Source organism: Pongo abelii, chromosome 9 (genome assembly GCF_028885655.2).
Source record: "Pongo abelii isolate AG06213 chromosome 9, NHGRI_mPonAbe1-v2.0_pri, whole genome shotgun sequence".
NCBI lineage: Eukaryota > Metazoa > Chordata > Mammalia > Primates > Hominidae > Pongo > Pongo abelii.
In genome coordinates, this window is record NC_071994.2 from 129,327,983 (window position 1) to 129,346,471 (window position 18,489).

Here is an 18,489-nt window from a genome sequence, read left to right on the forward strand (position 1 = left end):
TGATTTCATCATTTGTAAAGTAGTAAATGACTTCATCATTTGTACAGAGTAATAATACCTCATATAGAGTTGTTAATAGGACCTACTTCAGTGGTTTGCTAGGAGGATTAATTGAGATGATACACACAAAGCACTTAATACGGTGATTGGCAAGTAGCAAACACTGGATAAAAGTGTTTTTAATATAAATAAAAGCTATTTATAATAATAATAGTTAATGCTTATATAGTTCCTTCTGTGCGCCAAGTATTATTTTAAGCATTAGTCCCATATTACAAATGAGAAAACTGAGACATGAAGTGCCTTGACTATAGTCACACAGCTAGTCAGTGTCAGAGCTCATATTAAAACTCAAGTAATCTGTGTCTAGAGGCTGGACTCTTAATTATTACACATTAATGTCTCCCTATAATAATGGGAAGTATTTTTATTAATATCAATTCAAATAAATTGATCAGTTAAAAAACTTCTGTTCTTTTTTAGCACCATCTGCTCGCAGTGCTGCCTCCCGCTCCTCCTGCCGCCACTGCCGCCCTGAGTCACTGCCTGCACAGCTCAGGCCTCCTGGCTTCCCATACTAGCCGCTGATATTTGGAGTTCTTACAACATGGCAGACATTGACAATCTGAACTTGATCAAGATTTGGATGATGTTGAAGAAGCACATGAAGAAGAAACTGGTGAAGAAACAAAAATCAAAGCACGTCAGCTAACTGTTCAGATGATGCAAAGTCCTCAGATTCTTGCAGCCCTTCAAGAAAGACTTGATGTTCTGGTAGAAACACCAACAGGATACATTGAAAGCCTGCCTAGGGTAGTTAAAAGACAAGTGAATGCTCTCAAAAACCTGCAAGTTAAATTAAATGTGCACAGATAGAAACCAAATTCTATGAGGAAGTTCACGATCTTGAAAGGAAGTATGCTGTTCTCTATCAGCCTCTATTTGATAAGCGATTTGAGATTATTAATGCAATTTATGAACCCACAGAAGAAGAATGTGAATGGAAACCAGATAAAGAAGATGAGATTTCAGAGGAGTTGAAAGAAAAGGCCAAGATCGAAGATAAAAAAGGATGAAGAAAAAGAAGACCCCAAAGAAATTCCTGAATTTTGGTTAACTGTTTTGAAGAATGTTGACTTGTTCAGTGATATGATTCAACAACATGATGAACCGATTCTGAAACACTCGAAAGATACTAAAGTGAAGCTCTCAGATGCTGACCAGCCTATGGATTTTGTCTTAGAATTTCACTTTGAACCCAATGAATATTTTACAAATGAAATGCTGTCAAAGACGTACAGGATGAGGTCAGAACCAGATGATTCTGATCCCTTTTTTTTTGATGGACCAGAAATTATGGATTGCACAGGGTGCCAGATAGATTGGAAAAAAGGAAAGAATGTCACTTTGAAAACCATTAGGAAGAAGCAGAAACACAAGGGAAGTGGGACAGTTCGTACTGCGACTAACACAGTTTCCAATGACCCTTTCTTTAATTTTTTTTGCCCCTCATGAAGTTCCTGAGAGTGGAGATCTGGATGATGATGCTGAAATCCTTGCACAGACTTCAAAATAGGTCACTTTTTACATGAGCGTATAATCCCAAGAGCAGTGTCATACTTTATTGGAGAAGCTATTGAAGTTGATGATGATGTTTATAATGAAGAAGGTGAAGAAGCGGATGAGGTAATGTTTACCAAATGAGCAAATAATTCTCTGTGTTTAACACATTGAGAAGCAAATTGAATGACTTATGTATTCCTTTGCTATAATCATTCTGCGATTTGGGATAAAAACATTTTGGAAAATATGATTTTAGAATTCTACAGCCAAACAGTGTATGTATAAAGTTTCAATAAATAAATTGAAAAAAAAAAAAACTTTGTTGAGCACCTTTTAAGTATAAAGCACAAAATTAAAGACATACAAGGAAATACCTGTATTAAAAACATCTTGGCTGGGTGTGGTAGCTCACAACTGTAATCCTGGCACTTTGGGAGGCCAAGGCAGATGGATTGCTTGAGCCCAGGAGTTCAAAACCAGCCTGTACAACATGATGAAACTCTGTCTCTACAAAAATTATAAAAGATTAGCCGGGTGTAATGGCACGCACCTGTAGTACCAGCTATTCAGGAAGCTGAGGTAGGAGGATTGCTTGAGCCCAGGACACAGAGGTTACAGTGAGCCAAGATCGCGCCACTGTGCTCCAGTCTGAATGACAGAGTGAGACCATATCTCGAAAAAGAAAAACATCTTATGTGGCCTCATCAGACTCTCTTAGCCTCACCTGTCTCCAAGACCTGCAGTGACCCACTCTGTGTCCCTCGCACCATTTCTAGGCACTGCAGAGCTTGAAATCTGGCTTCCCCAGGATCTGCTGTGAGGGCTAAGCAACACAACTCAAAAATATAGTGTGAGGCCAGGCGTTTTGGCTCACGCCTGTAGTCCCAACGCTGTGGAAGGCCAAGGTAGGTGGATTGCTTGAGCCCAGGAGTTCAAGACCAGCATGGGCAATATTGAGAAACCCCATCTCTATTAAAAAAAAAAAACAAAAGGAAGAAAGAAAGAAAGTGCAATGTGTTATCTCCCCTATGTGAGGAGGGAATGGGAGAAGGGCAACAGATAAACTCCTTCTCCCATCCTCTATCCATGGACTGCTCCAAGGCATGGCTTGTCCACACTACTTGTCTGGAACCATCCCTCATGGCCAAGCAGAAGCACCTATTGAGGGCCCAGCTGGGTCTTGTGTGACTTGTCAAACGCAATGGCCTCATAACGACGCATCGCCTTGCGTTTGTTTCACAACTTTTTCTATCCTATTTCCCTTTTCCCTCACTCTCACCTGTGATTGACCAGCCTCTGTTTATTAGAAACTCTTTGTTATAAACCTAAAGAGTTTGTAATAAAGCTTTAGAAAGTTTAGGCCTATGTATATATAAAACAAGTAACAGTGCAAATCACTAGTTGATAAACACCAGATGAGAGGAATACAGCCAGGCACAAGTTTGAGGTTGAGCCTGAATGTTATTAACCACTTAATTTTGTATGTTCTGTGCCTCAGTTTTCTCATATATAAACTGTAGATAGTGATACGTGCGTTGCACTTTCATACATTGCTGGTGGGAATGAAAAATGGTATGACCCCAGGGAAGAAAATTTGACAATATTTATCAAAATGTAGCATGCTTTTACCCTTTGATCCTGCAGTCCCAGTCTGGAAATTTGTCCTATGGATACTCTTGCATTCGTATGAAAAATCTATTCACTGCATTGTTGTTTATAGCAGATTAGAAACAATCCAAGTGTCCACCATCAAGAACTACATCCACACAATGGAATACTGTGCCACTGAGAAAAGAAAAGGGAAGCTCTCAGAGAACTGCTGTGGAGGGTACTCTAGAATATGTGTTAAATGGAAAAGAAAAGCGAAAGAAAGAGAGAAGCAGGTGCAGGACATCTTATGGGCAGTATTATGCTCTAATTTCTAAGAGGTAGAGAATAAGATTATATATTTGTATTTACTGATTTTTTTTGCATAAAGAACCACAAGAAGGAGCCAAAGAAGACCTCTTTCCTTTTATTTTTATTTTTTTTGAAGACAGGGTCTCATTCTGTTGCCCAGGCTGGAATGCAGTGGCATGATCACGGCTCATTGCAGCCTTGACCCCCTAGGTTCAAGTGATCCTCCCATCTCAGCCTCCTGAGTAGCTGGGACTACAGGCACACACTACCACACCCGCCTATTCAAAGAATATCTTTAAAAATGATTACTTATAGTGGAAGGTGGATAAGATACTTTTAAATTTATATCTTTTGGCTGGCCGCAGCAGCGCATGCCTGTAATCCTAACACTTTGGGAGGCCGAAGAGGGTGGATCTCTTGAGCCCAGGAGTTTGAGACCATCCTGGGAAACATGGCAAAATCCCATCTCTACAAAAAATACAAAACTAGCCAGGCATGGTGGTATGTACCTATAGCCCCAGGTACTTGGGAGGCTGACGTGGTCAAGGCAGCAGTGAGCCGAGATGGTGCCACTGCACTCCAATCTGGGTGACACAGTGAAACCCCATCTTAAAACAAAAAAAAAAGTGTAGCTTTTTATACTGTCTTGATTTTTGAACCATGCAAATAGGCACTTATCCAAAACAAACAAAAAATTTAATGTGAAAGTAATACCTGCCGTTCAAGAGTTAAATGAGATAATGCCTCACATTTCTAGCACAGTACCTGACACAGAGTAGGGTCTCAGTAAACGGTAGCTTCAGAAATAACTTCCAACTGAAGTAGAGGAAGGAAGGCTTCAAGGAGGAAGGAAAACTCAGCCTAAGTCTAGAGGCTGGGAAAGACTGAGAGAGAAGGAGAAGTGGGGACCATTGCCAAGGAGGGATTGGGAGAAGCAGTGGGAGACAGTGTTAGTAAGATAGGATGAGGCTGCATAAGAGAGGGTTTGAATGGTAAGATAAGAACTTGGGATTTTATTCTTTAGGTGATAATAACCATAATTAATCTTTACACTTATACTGTTATCTTATAGTGTATGAAACCTTAATTATGGATTCCCATCCAGAAGAAACTCAAATCTTATTGTCTAGAATTTGATACCAACTCAAATGAACATTATGAGCCTTTAGAATATTCTTGGACTAGAAATGATCTGACAGATGTAGCAAATGTCAGAAAGTGCCCATTTAGCAACTGCAAGAGTGGTCCAAGTTGATCATCACCAGGCTGACTTAGTCTGCTAAAGGCTTGCAAACTAAACAGCAATTTCACATATTTCTCTCTTGGTTATGACTTTGGATTTTTATTTGGTCTTATTTACATGAGAAAAAAGCATCAATCAATTTAAAATAAAAAAAAAAGAAGGGAAGCTGACTATCTAAAAGTCAATTGGTTTAACGCCTTTCTTTCTACTCTCTGCTAAAAGGACCAAAGTTTGAAACAACTAAACCCCCACAATGAATTAGATCCAGAGGGCTAAACAATAACATAAGTCAGTTGCCTCAATTTGGATGATTTCCAAATTTACACAACAAAGTTCTTGTTAAATATTCAGGAAGTTCCAATTATTTATGACGTAACTTGATATTGACATGGTATTAAATGACCTGACCATCCCCCAAGCCTTAGGAATTTTACATCTAATGACTGACTGCAGGATAACTCTCCTAACAAGGCTGGAAGGTTGGCAATCAACAATTTTCCTTTGCAATCTATTTTTTTCTTCGAAAAAGAAATTCCAATAGGTTGACTGTATTCTCACTGTCTTGTACATTTCCTGAATTGTGTGCAAGAGGATTTCACGGAGAGAGGGATTTCTATGGCCTTTTTTATGCTGAACTGGCTAAGCTCCGGAGACTCACTGCCTATACCCATTACACACAGATCACCTAACTCTGTTACTGGGTTTGCGATACTAGATTGATTTACCCGTATACCAGGTCAGGAGAAAATGACTTTCCACATCTTCTTTGCACTAGCAAAGAATGTGGAGATCCTTTTACAGGAAAGAGAAAGGCCTATACAGGAGCCCGGCTCTAAGCAGACACAATGCCACCTTCCCTGTCATTAGGCTACGTGTGGCAAAGGAGCCCCTGTCTGAGATGTGAAAGAAAGCAAAGGGCCTGAAAGAGAATGGCAAGGAGTTGGGGATATTTGCAAAGGATAGGGAGCTAACAAATGAGTTATTCGAGGCTGGATGGTCTCATAGAAAAAAAACCAAGCTGAGAATTGGGGAACCTGTCCAGTATAATTTATCCCAGCTCCCTCATTATCCTCTTGTCTGCGGTGTGGACTTGTGCCAATCACTAAGTCTCCGTGGTAGACTTTCTCTTTTTCCTCTCCAAAGGAAAAATGAACTACAGTCTGTCAAAGTCTCTAAGGGGCTGGCATTGTCAGAGCAAGTTCTGACAACTTTAACAGCTCTAGCACAGGTTGGACCAACAAGATTTGGATATAATGACTAGTCCCTGGAGGTACAAGAGGTCTTCTGTTTGGTCCAGTTGTCCATAAAAGCTGTAGGAAGTTGGGCAGATTTCCTCATCAGTAAAACAGGTGTAGGTACACCATAGGTTGCCAGGTTGTTGTGAGGATTTAAGGTGTATAAAATGCACCTGGTACTGTGCTTGACTTAAAATGGGCATCATTATTATTCATCAGCTTGGTTTCCACACCTGCAGTTCCTTATCAGTTGTGAACGTTTCCCATATCAGAAGCAAGGAATGCTATGACAACTAACTTGCATCTTGGATAAATCACTTAACATGCTTTGTGCATCAGTTTTCTCATCTAAGAAATAGTAATAGGTCTAGAAGTGGCTCAAGCCTATGATCCCAACTCTTTGGGGGAGCTGAGGCAGGAGGATTGCTTGAGGCCAGTAGTTTGAGACCTGCCTGGGCAACGTAGTGAAACCTTATCTTTACAAAGAATTTAAAAATTAGCCAGGCATGGTGGTGTGCACCTGTAGTCCCAGCTACTCAGGAGGCTAAGGCAAAAGGATCACTCAAGCCCAGGAGTTTAAGGCTACAGTGAGCCATGATTGCACCACTGCATTTCAGCCTAGGCAATGGAATGAGACCCTGTTAAAAAAAAAAAAAAAAAAAAGACCGTAATAGTACCTATTTTCTATATCTGTTCTGAGGATTAGGTGAAATAATGCATATAAAGTACTTGGCCCAGACATAACCAACAATAACTAATTTTTATTATTTATTATACATATAATAAGTACATAATCAACAATAAAAATCCACTATTATTATTTTTCTCATCACCATCATCATCATTGTGGTAAAAATCATTGCGAATTCTACTCCTATTTTCTATTTTTCTATTCTACTCCTATTTCCTATTTTGATTTTCTCTTATTTTTTCAGTTGTTAGCAACTATCGTGCATTAGCAGTGAAAGTTTGAACACACATGAATTATTGATTTGTAGTACCATCTGTTACATATTAGTAATATGGAGAATATTTGTTCTATATATTGATACTTATTCATAAATGACATAGCTTTAGAAGATTTATAAGGATTAAGATAAGCTTGGCCCATGCTCAGCATTATATAAGTTCTTATCAACAAAATAAACACATACATACATATATTCAAAGAACAGGAACATCTCTTGAATCTCTATTACTAGTTTTGCTTTTATGTTACCTAACCAAGTGTTTCCTCTTCTCTTGGTCAGTTAAAAGTACTGGCCCATCGCTTTGGCTTGCGCCTGTAATCCTAGCACTTTGGGAGGCTCAAGCAGGCTGATTACTTGAGCCCAAGAATTTGAGACCAGCCTGGGCAATGTAGCAAGACCCCATCTCTATTTATCTATTTTAAAAAAAGAAAAGAAAAGAAAAGAAGTACTTATAAATAGCATCGATGCTGATAGCCCTTAAAAGACATTGGTTCTGGGTCTGGCATGGTAGCTCACGCCTATAATCCTAGCACTTTGAGAGGCCAAGGTGGGCAGATGACTTGAGGCCAGGAGTTCGAGACCAGCCTGGCCAGCATGGCAAAACCCCGTCTCTACTAAAAATACAAAATTAGCCGGGTGCGGTGGCGCACACCTGTAATCCCAGCTACTCAGGAGGCTGAGGCAGGAGAATCACTTGAACCCAGGAAGCGGAGGTTACAGTGAGCCAAGATCGTGCCACTGCACTCCAGCCTGGGCAACAGAGTGAGACTCCATCTCAAGAAAAATAAAAAATAAAAATAAAAAAAGACAATGGCTCTGCACTGAGCCCTCCGGAGTCAGGCTCCTGTGTCTTCCCGAAAATCATGTCCTCATGCTAGCCTCACACTTCCCACTTTCCCTCTTCTGTGCCTCATCTTCTCTCTCCCCTTGGCCAGATCTTTGACCAGCTTATTTACTACCTGCATGTTCCCCAGTTACTGTCTGTCCCATTCTGGGGGTTCTGGGAACCAAATTTCCTGGAAAAAATGGAAACTGCGTTACTGACTCTGCACCTCCATGTCAGCTGTATCCCTTCTCTGGGGACAAGAGAGAGGCTGGTCCCCAGGGAAGAGAACACCATGAGAAGAGTGCCTGGAGCTCTGGCATCTTGGGGCAGAGGTAGGAGACGAAAGAAGCTAGTGGCTCCTGCCTTGGGCTGTTCTTCTGCAATGGTCTGAATGTTGGTGTTCCCCCCTAAATTCATATATCAGAACCTACTATTCAGTGTGATAGTGTTAAGACGTAGGGGCCTTTGGGAAGTGATTAAGTCATGAAGGCTCCACCCTCATGAATAGGAGTAGAGGCTCAAGTGAGTGTTCTTTGCCCTTCTGCCATGTGAAGACACAGAAAGAGGTACCATCTTTGAAGCAGATCATGAGCCCTCACCCAATACCAAATCTGCTGGTGCTTTGATTGTAGACTTCCCAGCCTCCAGAACCGTCAGCAATGAATTCCTGCTTTTTAGAAATTACCCAGTGTAAGGTATTTTGTTGTAGCAGCACTAATGGACTCAGACATCTCACGGTAGTTTGGATATAGACGTTCCATTCATATTTATGTCAGAAAAGGGGGGAAACCAAGTAGGGAGAGTAAACACACAGAGGAACAAGATACCCGAATAAGAGAAGTTTACAGGGAAGGTGGCAGGCATGGAGAAAACTTAAACTGGGGGCCATTTCCCTTCCCCTTCAATCTATTCCTCGTGGACGTGCTGTTACAAAGTTGTTACCCACCCGCCAGGTGCAGTGGCTTATGCCTGTAATCCCAGCACTTTGGGAGCCCAAGGCGGGTGGATCACCTGAGGTCAGCAGTTCAAGACCAGTCTGACCAACATGGTGAAACCCCCATCTCTACTAAATACAAAAAAAAAAAAAAAAAAATTAGCCAGGCGTGGTGGCATACGCCTGTAATCTCAGCTACTTGGGAGGCTGAGGCAGGAGAACCGTTTGAACCTGGGAGGCGGAAGTTGCAGTGTGCCGAGATTGCACCACTGCACTCCAGCCTGGGCAACAAGAGTGAAACTCCATCTCTCAAAACAAAACAAAACAAAAAACTTGTTACCAACCATTCCTTGCCTCCTGGCATCTAGGACTGCCTTCTTCAATGAATGGAGTGGAATGGAGAAAAAGACAGCAATTTTCTCATGGTTTCTCCTGGTCATAACTGCAAACTGGTCATAGGCTTCTCTGCATGTTTTCAGACTGAAAAGACTTGAACGAAGGAATTCAATCTAAGGTATCAATCATGGAGAAAAGCTTTAGAATTAGTTCTCTGGGGATCTAAGGAGATCCCTATGCAGCAGCGGATTTTCAGATACTCTAGTAGGTCCCTGTATTGGGGGGGATCTTGACTTTTCATCTGTTGGCTCACAGCAGGCACTTGACTCTCTGTGCTACTAACACTTAAGGTCCAGCCACTTTTCACAGCTTGTCCCAAAGTCAGTAATTTCCCTGGTGACCAGCAAGGGCTCTAGGGGCTGAGATTAGCAACTTATGACTGTGTGAATGGTCCCAGAGTGGGAGGGGGCATGGGAAGACCTGCAGAAGGGCCTGCTCACATGTCTCCGCCTGTCCTTCTCAGACCCCTACCTGCACTGAGGAACACCTCTTTTCCCACCCCTCTGTTTCATTCATTTAATGGATTTGTCAAAAGCTCATCACTGAGCCAATTAGCAGCCCAGCTTCTCCACTGCCCCTTCACAAAAGGCTTCCACCTTGATTAAAGGACTGTGCCTGAGGAGATGCTGTGCTCACAAATGCCAGAGGGAGGAGGCAATGGGGCCTTACCCTAGAGGGAGGAATGGAGGTAGGGGTGTTGAGAACTAAGAAAGAAACTAAACCAACGTGAAATGTTGGGACTTTGGAATCTTTTCCAGAGTGAGATAATTTTCTTTTTTTATCTTTTTTTTTTGAGACAGAGTCTCGCACTGTGGCCCAGGCTGGAGTGCAATGGCACGATCTCCACTCACTGCAACCTCCGCCTCCCGGATTCAAGTGATTCTCTTGTCTCAGCCTCCCGAGTAGCTGGGATTACAGGCGCATGCTGCCACGTCCGGCTAATTTTTTGTGTTTTAATAGAGATGGGGTTTCACCATGCTGCCCAGGCTGGTCTCGAACTCCTGAGCTCAGGCAATCCACCAGCCTCAGCCTCCCAAAGTGCTGGGAATACAAGCATGAGCCACCACACCCGGCCAATTTTTTTTTTTTTTTTTTTTTTTTTTTTTACCAACCGTCAGTCTCCATGACTTTGGGGGTTGTGTGTACCCTCTGGAGCTCATGAGGCCCATCCCCTGCCTCCATGCATGAGGATGGCATAGAGAAGACTGGTCCTTATTCAACTCTTCCCTCTCACTTGTCAATGTCTTGGCTCCTGACCACAAGGCATGGAACGTTTAGGGCCCTCTCTAGACACAGAATCCAGTTTTGTCATCCTCTAACACAGAAAACATTTCAGGACTTCTTTGGGATGTTCGACCCACCTGGATTTGTGTCCTGGAACCCTGCTACCTGTCTGCAGCAGGAAGTCAAACAGAAGGCAGCCATTCCCATCTTCTCTATCAGCATTAGCAGCCACAGTTTAGAAATTTAACCTGTGCTTTTCTCTAGGGCCTGCATCTGTGCAGACTTCTACCCTAAGGTTTCCCTACAAGATGCTCAGAAGGTGCTGAACAGAACACGCACTTGGAAAAATGACCGGAAGCACAAAGGCAAGGGAATAGCTCGCCTTCCCCTTTCTTCTTTCTATTCCCCTACATCTCTCTTTGACTGTAGAGCCCTAAAATTGCCATAGTTCTTAATTTTAGTCAACTTGCTACTAATTTTAAAGTATAAGAAGATTAGTTAATGACACTTATTAAGCACCTATTACATGCAAGGTATTATCAAGCAAAATGAAGTGTTTCTACAGTTTTTTCTGTTTGCCTCATATTTTGCTGTTTTCCTGGGATGGTCAGTATATATTGCCTCCCATCACACACAATGTTTTTTGAGCAGCCAGAGACCCAGGCAAGTCAATAAATGTTTATCAGATTTCATTTTATTTTTTATTTTTTTGAAACGGAGTCTCGCTCCGTCGCCCAGGATGGAGTGCAGTGGCGCGATCTCAGCTCACTGAAACCTCTGCCTCTCAGGTTCAAGCTATTCTCCTGCCTCAGCCTCCCAAGTAGCTGGGACTACAGGCGCCCACCACCACGCCCAGCTACTTTTGTTTGTATTTTTATTAGAGACGAGGTTTCACCATGTTAGCCAGGATGGTCTCTATCTCCTGACCTCGTGATCCGCCTGCCTCAGCCTCCCAAGGTGCTGGGATTACAGGCGTGAGCCACCACGCCTGGCCAAGTTTCTTCTATTTGTTACTAGCTTTGCACCTGTGGAAGAATACAATCGCATATCTGCCCTTGAGACCACTATGCTGTACAGTCTGTCAAATGCAAAGCGGCACATAAATAAATACTTATCTGCTCTGATGGAGACTGAGGTTATGCTTTTTTTTTTTCTTGACAGAGTCTTGCTCTGTCACCCAGGCTGGAGTGCAATGGCGTGATCTCTGCTCGCTGCAGCCTCTGCCTCCCAGTTTCATGCGATTCGCCTGCCTCAGCCTCCCAAGTAGCTGCAATTATCATGCCTGTAATCCCGGCACTTTGGGAGGCCGACGTGGGTGGATCACCTGAGGTCAGGAGTTCGAGACCAGCCTGGCCAACATGGAGAAACCCTGTCTACGAAAAATACAAAAATTAGCTGAGTGTGGAGATTATGCTTTTAAAGAGCAAGATGGAAATGGTTCTTGGGAAAAGAACTACAGAAAGAGTTGGTTTCCTGGCCGGATGCGGTGGCTCATGCCTGTAATCTCAGCAATGTGGGAGGCCGAGGTGGGTAGATCACTTGAGGTCAGGAATTCCAGACCAGCCTGGCCAACATGGCGAAACCCCGTCTCTACTAAAAATACAAAAATTAGCCAGGCGTGGTGGCGGGCACCTATAATCCCAGCTACTCAGGAGGCTGAGGAAGGAGAATCACTGGAACCCAGGAGGCGGAGGTTGCAGTGAGCCGAGATCACGCCACTGCCCTCTAACCTGGGCTACAGAACGAGACTCCGTCTCAAATTTAAAAAAAAGAAAAAAGAAAGAAAGAGTTGGTTTCCACTGTTTCAAGACTAATGGAAGAAACTGTTCTCATGAAGAATGGGAAGGACAACCTATAGACTCACAGGAAGCTAAGGGGTAGGGTGGGAACCTTGCCTGAGTTAAGAATAAGGAAACTAGGCAAGTTCCTCTCTGCAAAATGACGGTAACACTACTGCCTGCTTCATGGTGGTGAGGATTAGAACAGTGTCTTGCAAGTCGTAAGCTCAACATCAGTGTTCACTACACTACTACTATTTTCGTTCTTAGGTGAACTGTTTTACTTTGGGACTGGCTAGAGATGGAGGTTGGGGGGCTGGCTTATATTATGGTGTCTTAGGTTAGTGACTGAAACACACTGACAATCTTTGTTCCTGGCAAAGCAACACTATGCTCTCATTTCAATCCCACTTATAAATTCTGCAATGGAAAAAATGGAGCTGGCCCTTAGGGAACTCACTATAGGGGCCTGAGACTTGGGCCATGCTCTCACTAAACCCTCTGGCGGAAGACCTTCAGGCCGCCCAGCCCCACCTGGAGGTGGAAGGTGATTAAATGGATGATCTCACCCAGTCCCTTTTGAGAGGGCCTGAGTCTGTGATCCTGTAAACAGACTCCTATGCATTGCAAACCATGGGCGTTTTTGTGGATTGTTCTTTGTTCAGAAAAAGCCAGAGCAGTTTTGAGAAGTCTGCAGAATGTTACAGCTGTCACTTCTAAAGTAACTTAACGCTGTCTGTTACCCCACCTATCAGCAAAGCAAAGCAAGGTATATGTCTCCATGAGTCAGGGTTTATTCAATATTCACAACCCCGGCAGTTTTTTGACTGGCGAAAATATTTTGCAAACAGAACCTGGTCCTGTTTTTCTCCTCACTCTTTCCCCCTGCCAAATGTAGAGTGAGAGGTTGGCAGAGGCAGTGCTAAACTAGTAGGGCTGATGAGATACTATCTCCGTCTCCTTGTAACACAAAACATTTATTTTGCTGGGAGTGAACACAAAATTGAAAAGGGGCCAAGATTTCTGGGAGCAGGAGGTTTGGTTTTCCCCCTGGCTGGACTGCCTGGTTTGTTGACTTTCTGCCTTTGCCAGCCCCTGAGCCACACACCAGCCTTACCTAAGACATAGACCATTACAAAGGCAGCTCTAGAAGCACCAAACTACCCCCACCCCAGCTCCAGGGGAGAGGACCAGCCATTATTCAGCAAATGAGTCAGCCGTGAGTGACAAAGCCAGGCTTGGTGACTCCCTTCCCCACTTGTTGCCTTGCCCTCTAGCTGTCTGTCCAGGGACCCAAAAGCTGAGCGATGGATGTCCCAAATGCAGACACCACTTGGAGACCCACCCGGCAGCTAGGCAGAATAGGAGGCACTTTGCTGAGAGCCTAACTCCCATGCTGCAGGATGACTGTATGTCAAGATCTGTGATCACTGGGGAAGTCTCATTTTCCCAGACTTGATTCCGCAGCTGTGCTGCCTTCAGATGCTGCCTTGGTTGAAATCCTGGCTCTTACTAGGTATGTGGCCATGGGCAGGTTATTTATCTTTCCCATGTTTCAATGTCCTTATCTTCAAAATAGGGATAATAATAGCACCTTTCTCCTAGGCTGTTGTGAGAATTAGACCAGCACGCTCACCATAGGTATTAGTTATGTGAGTACTACTACTGTCGAAGCTAAGGTAGGAGTATAGTTTCCTCTTATACTCTCAGCTTCACAGTGCGAGAGTCATTGACACCTGCTCTCAACTGCCTCGCTGTGCCCTCAACGCTGGGCCCTGGTGCCTCTGCCAGGGCTCTCTTCTCTGCATGAAGAGTCGCCCTCCCCTTACATCAGGCTGGCTTTGTGTTGTCTCTGAAGCTCCTTGGACTCATAACCAACTTAGACCTTGCCAGCGTGTTCTTTGGTCCTGCTTCTTACGTGGAACTGCCAGTATCAGTGTGCCACTGAGCCTCAGTCTGTTCCATGATTTGTTTATTTTTAAATTTTATTTTATTTTTAGAAACTGGGTCTCAGTCTGTGGCCCAGGCTGGACTGCAGTGGCATGATCATGGCTCACTGCAGCCTCAAACTCCTGATCTCAAGTGATCTGTCTGCCACAGCCTCATGAGGAGCTAGGACCACAGGCACTCACCACCATGCCTGGCTAATTTTCTCTCTCTTTTTTATTTTTGTAGAAATGTCTGTGTTGCCCAGGCTGGTCTCAAATTCCTGGCCTCAAGTAATACTCCTGCCTCAGCATCCCAAGGCACTGGGATTACAGGCTTGAGCCACGTCGTGCCTGGCCTATTTAAAACCTTTTCTTTCAAGAAAACAGAAGTATCTTAGGGAATTTAGAACCGTACTACTACGGTCTTGCTCCAGAAAATCTACTATCTCTTTATGTATTTTTTCATCTAACTCAGGTTTGTTGTGCATTGTTTAAGCTCAGCACTATTGATATTTTGGGCCAGATAATTCTGTGTGGTGGGGACTCTCTTGAGCAGTTGAGAATGTTTAGCAGCAGCCCTGGCCCTCCCCCCACCAGATGCCAGTAGCACCCACTCCTCTGGTTGTGGCAAAATATCTCTAGACATTGCTAGTGTCCTCTGGGGAAAGGTTGTCAGATTTAGCAAATAAAGATATCAAAATATATTTTATCTGGCAGCCTTCCTCTGTGGGCAAAAATCACTGCAGGTTGGGAACCACGGGTTTAAATACCCTGCACGTTCACATTCATTTACTCACATGATAACTGCGTCAGGTAGTTACTAGCCACCCATTCTAAAGATAAGGAAACTGAGTCTTGAAGAGGGAAAGTGGCTTGCCCACAGTCACCCAGGTCGATGGCTCATTTCAGTGCTCCTTTCCATTTTATTGCTGTGGCCCAACAGAGCTCAGCCTCTTGCAATATCTTCCTTGTTTATGAACATTCAGGAGGCCCCATTCCAACCCTTCTGGGCTGATGCTCTGATAACTGGGACATCGATTGTGTGAAGGGCCAAACTAGACATTGTCCTACAAACCTCTCCACCTCACACAGCTCTGAAAACGTTTCTTGGAGAGGAGGCAAAGGGAGAGGAAGGGAAAGGAACAGCAGGGGGTGCAGGGTCCCCGCCTCCCACAGCTCCGCAGCCAAAGCCTGGAGAGACAAAAGGCAGTGCGGCGCAGGGGTGATTATTTCCCTTGCTCTATCACCCAGCTCAATGGGGCATTCTGGATGCCTGCCCTCCGATGCTCAGGGGCCTTATTAACAGACCTCAGCTGTTGCCCAAAGCCCTTACCTCACCCAAGAGGGCTCTATTTGCATGATAATGCCCTCTTTGGGGGAATTATTGCTTAATTAAAGAACAGCAATCACTTTAATTAGCATGTCTCCTTGCTCCCTGGTACTTTGCATGGATTCAAATGAGCTCCTCATTAGGTATTGGCACTTGGACAAATCGAGGGCCTCTGGCTGGGAAGGGAGGCTCCCAGGGCAGGCAGCCCCAGCCGGGACCTCAATGGCGGGGAGGCCCAGCCCTGCCAAGAACACAACCCAGGCTTTGTGAGGGGAATGGCAGACAGGGCCTGGGCCAGCGCCCTTTGAGGCCCACAGCAGGGCACACAGGGGAGGGCCAGGCGCTGGAGGGTGGTGGTTTGCAGGCGCCGGCCAAGGACTTTCTCTTTGCCTCTGTCCGCTTGAGCTACACCTCCCTTTCAGCTCTTTTGCCATTGGCATTTCGCTGCATTACACCATCCTTCTCCTCCCATAAGAATGTTTGGAGCCTTTCTCTATCAGTCTCCCCTACACCCATGCACACCTGGCTCAATCTCAGTGCCCCTCAGACTCTTCACTCCCAGTTTTGGAGTGCAGTTTTCTCTTCTAACTGGTAGTGTAGGAGGATGGCACATAAAACAAAACAAGCAAACAAGAAAACACACCTGTCTTCATCCAGAGATGGTATCTCTCTCCTAGGGCAAGATCACCCTGCTCTTTAGCTTCTCTCTCCCGAGATCTAGAAAGAATCCAGGAACAACTCCACCCACAGACCCCTGAGCTGGATTTCCAGAAATAGGGGCCACTGCGGATTCTCACCACCACGACTCACCCTCCCCCAATCATTAATAAAACCTAGGCTATTTTGTAGGCCACCGAACTACTGCTTTCAGCACATGGAGTCCGATGCCAACCTAATTATACTTTGATATTTCTCTTGATCTCTGTTAGAGTGGAGCAACTGGCTCCCTCCAGGAAGAACCTTCTTCCTCTGCCTGGATGTCAGTGTACCTAAAATCACCTGACTTTTGTTCTCTTCCTACCTCTGTCTCTCTCTCTTTCTCTCTGTCTCTCTGTCTATCTCTTACACACACACACACACACACACACTCCACGGAGAAGGTAAAAATGTCTCTAGGTTTGTATTCAAGAGATCTGGTTTCCAGTCTAAGCTTAGCATCCAGGGAAGAAGTATCTTTCTCAACTGTTTTCTGGAGTTTTCAGGAAGAGAGTAAGAATAGCTCCAGGCTGCCACCCCAGAGAGACCCAAAGCAGCCCTGACTCAATCCAGGACCTTCCTCCACAGCCCTAGCAGGTGCACATTCAGTCTCTCAGGCAGCTCCAGCTCCAGCTCCCTCACCTCCAACCTCCCCCGCAACCCCAGTGAGCCAGCCTGGGGCTCCCCCATCTTCAGAGTCTCTGCTTTCCCTGTGTGAGAGGAGAATTCCGCGAGAAGAGGAGGTAGCTGGGAGCTATGTCAAGGGCTCAAGCTGGAGAGCTGTGGAGGGGAGTGAAAGGGGGGAGCTGGTGGTGGTGTCTGGGGAGAAAGGAACTCACTCCCCTCAGCATCATCCTGCAGAGAGAATAACAACAAATCAGAGGTAAATCCACTTCCTGGCAGGAAGCTGAGCCTGAAACCAGATGAAGCCACAGTGGTTCAAAGGCAGAGTGACACTCAAACAAGAGAGCAGCCCTTAATCCCCCATAGAAAGATGAGAATGGCGCGCTCAGGCCCAGGAGGGAGACCGTGCGGCTTTATGTAAGCAGGATTGAAAACACAGCCCTATTGAAAGGCTGGGACTTTGAGACACAGACCCGGAGGGGCAGTTGCCAAGTTGAAGGCAGCCCAAGGCTGCCAGCTTTCACCTCTTTAGTTTTGGGCTTGGCAGTAATGAGGTGAAGGGCCGGGACTTTTAACTGGCTAGGTCAAAAAGGTTTCCTTATTAGACAAACAGTGTGGGCTGGGGGTGGGGGGTGTATTGGTGTCTAAGCTTAGAACTGATAGCTTCCAGAAAAAAAGGCAGAGCCAGAGGTCTGTCTCCTTACACGCCTGCCTCTCCCGCTGAGCCAGCCCCTGGCTCTTCACCTCTGTCCCGGCCTGCTCCTGCCCATCCGCACCAGGCTTGAGGAGGGGACTTGAGGAGGTGTCAAGAGGGCCAGAAGAGGGCCCAGCGAGATATGGAGTGACACAGAGGGGGCTGGGGAGGAGCCTGCCCTGAGGCTGCTGTTTTTTTTTGTTTGTTTGTTTGTTTGGTTTTTTTTTTTGAGACAGAGTCTCATTCTGTTGCCTGGCTGGAGTGCAGTGGCATGATCTCGGCTCACAGCAACCTCTGCCTCCCGGGTTCAAGTGATTCTCCTGCCTTAGCCTTCTGAGTAGCTGGGACTACAGGCACGCACCGCCACGCCCAGCTAATTTTTGTGTTTTCAGTAGAGACAGGGTTTCCCCATGTTAGCCAGGATGGTCTCAAACTCCTGACCTTGTGATCCGCCCACCTTCGCCTTCCAAAGTGCTGGGATTACAGGCGTGAGCCACTGTGCCTGGCCAAGGCTGCTTCTTGACCTATAGGTCAGCGCCTGTGATAAGGCAAACTTGGGGAGAACAGCCCTGTCCAGTGGGTAAACAGCCTGCTGCAGTGAGCGCCCCTTTTCCTGGGTGGCGGCAGAACAGCTCCATGCGCAGTTGCTGTCCCCAGCACTGCCCTGGCATCAAAGGTCCACATGCTGCTTGTGTCTCTAAAGCTGTTTGTCAACCAGTGCTCTACAAAGACCTCAAGTTTAGAAGCTGGTGCCTGGGGGACCAAAAGGCAGGGTGTGGGGGGTGTAGGGGAAGAGGATTCCCAAGCTGAGTGAAAGGATTTCCTATCCCCTCACTCACACGTCTCAACCAGAGCAGCTTGTTTTTATTGACTTGCCATATCTTCCATGTAAGATTTCATCCGAGGAGACAATTACAGAACCCAGAGAGCTGGAAAAGCACTGTCCTACAAGGCGAGAAGGTGCTCTGGAGGGGAGGCTCATACTTCTCTAGTTTCATAACAATATCTTTGCACAGTTAGCATCCAAATATAATTCATTAAAGAAGTGCTTCTTAAACACCTTATTCACATGGCCACTAGTTCCACAGAGTATTGGTGGCTTGCAAAGAGATGCATGCACTAAAACAGGAGTAAGTCCAAATAAGAAT

At 45.2% G+C, this 18,489-nt stretch overlaps 1 pseudogene; it reads left to right on the plus strand.

Annotated features, from left to right (window-relative positions):
- The first annotated feature begins 581 nt into the window (after positions 1-581).
- LOC112135427 (nucleosome assembly protein 1-like 1) lies at positions 582-1,846 on the plus strand (annotated as a pseudogene).
- The last annotated feature ends 16,643 nt before the right edge of the window (positions 1,847-18,489 follow it).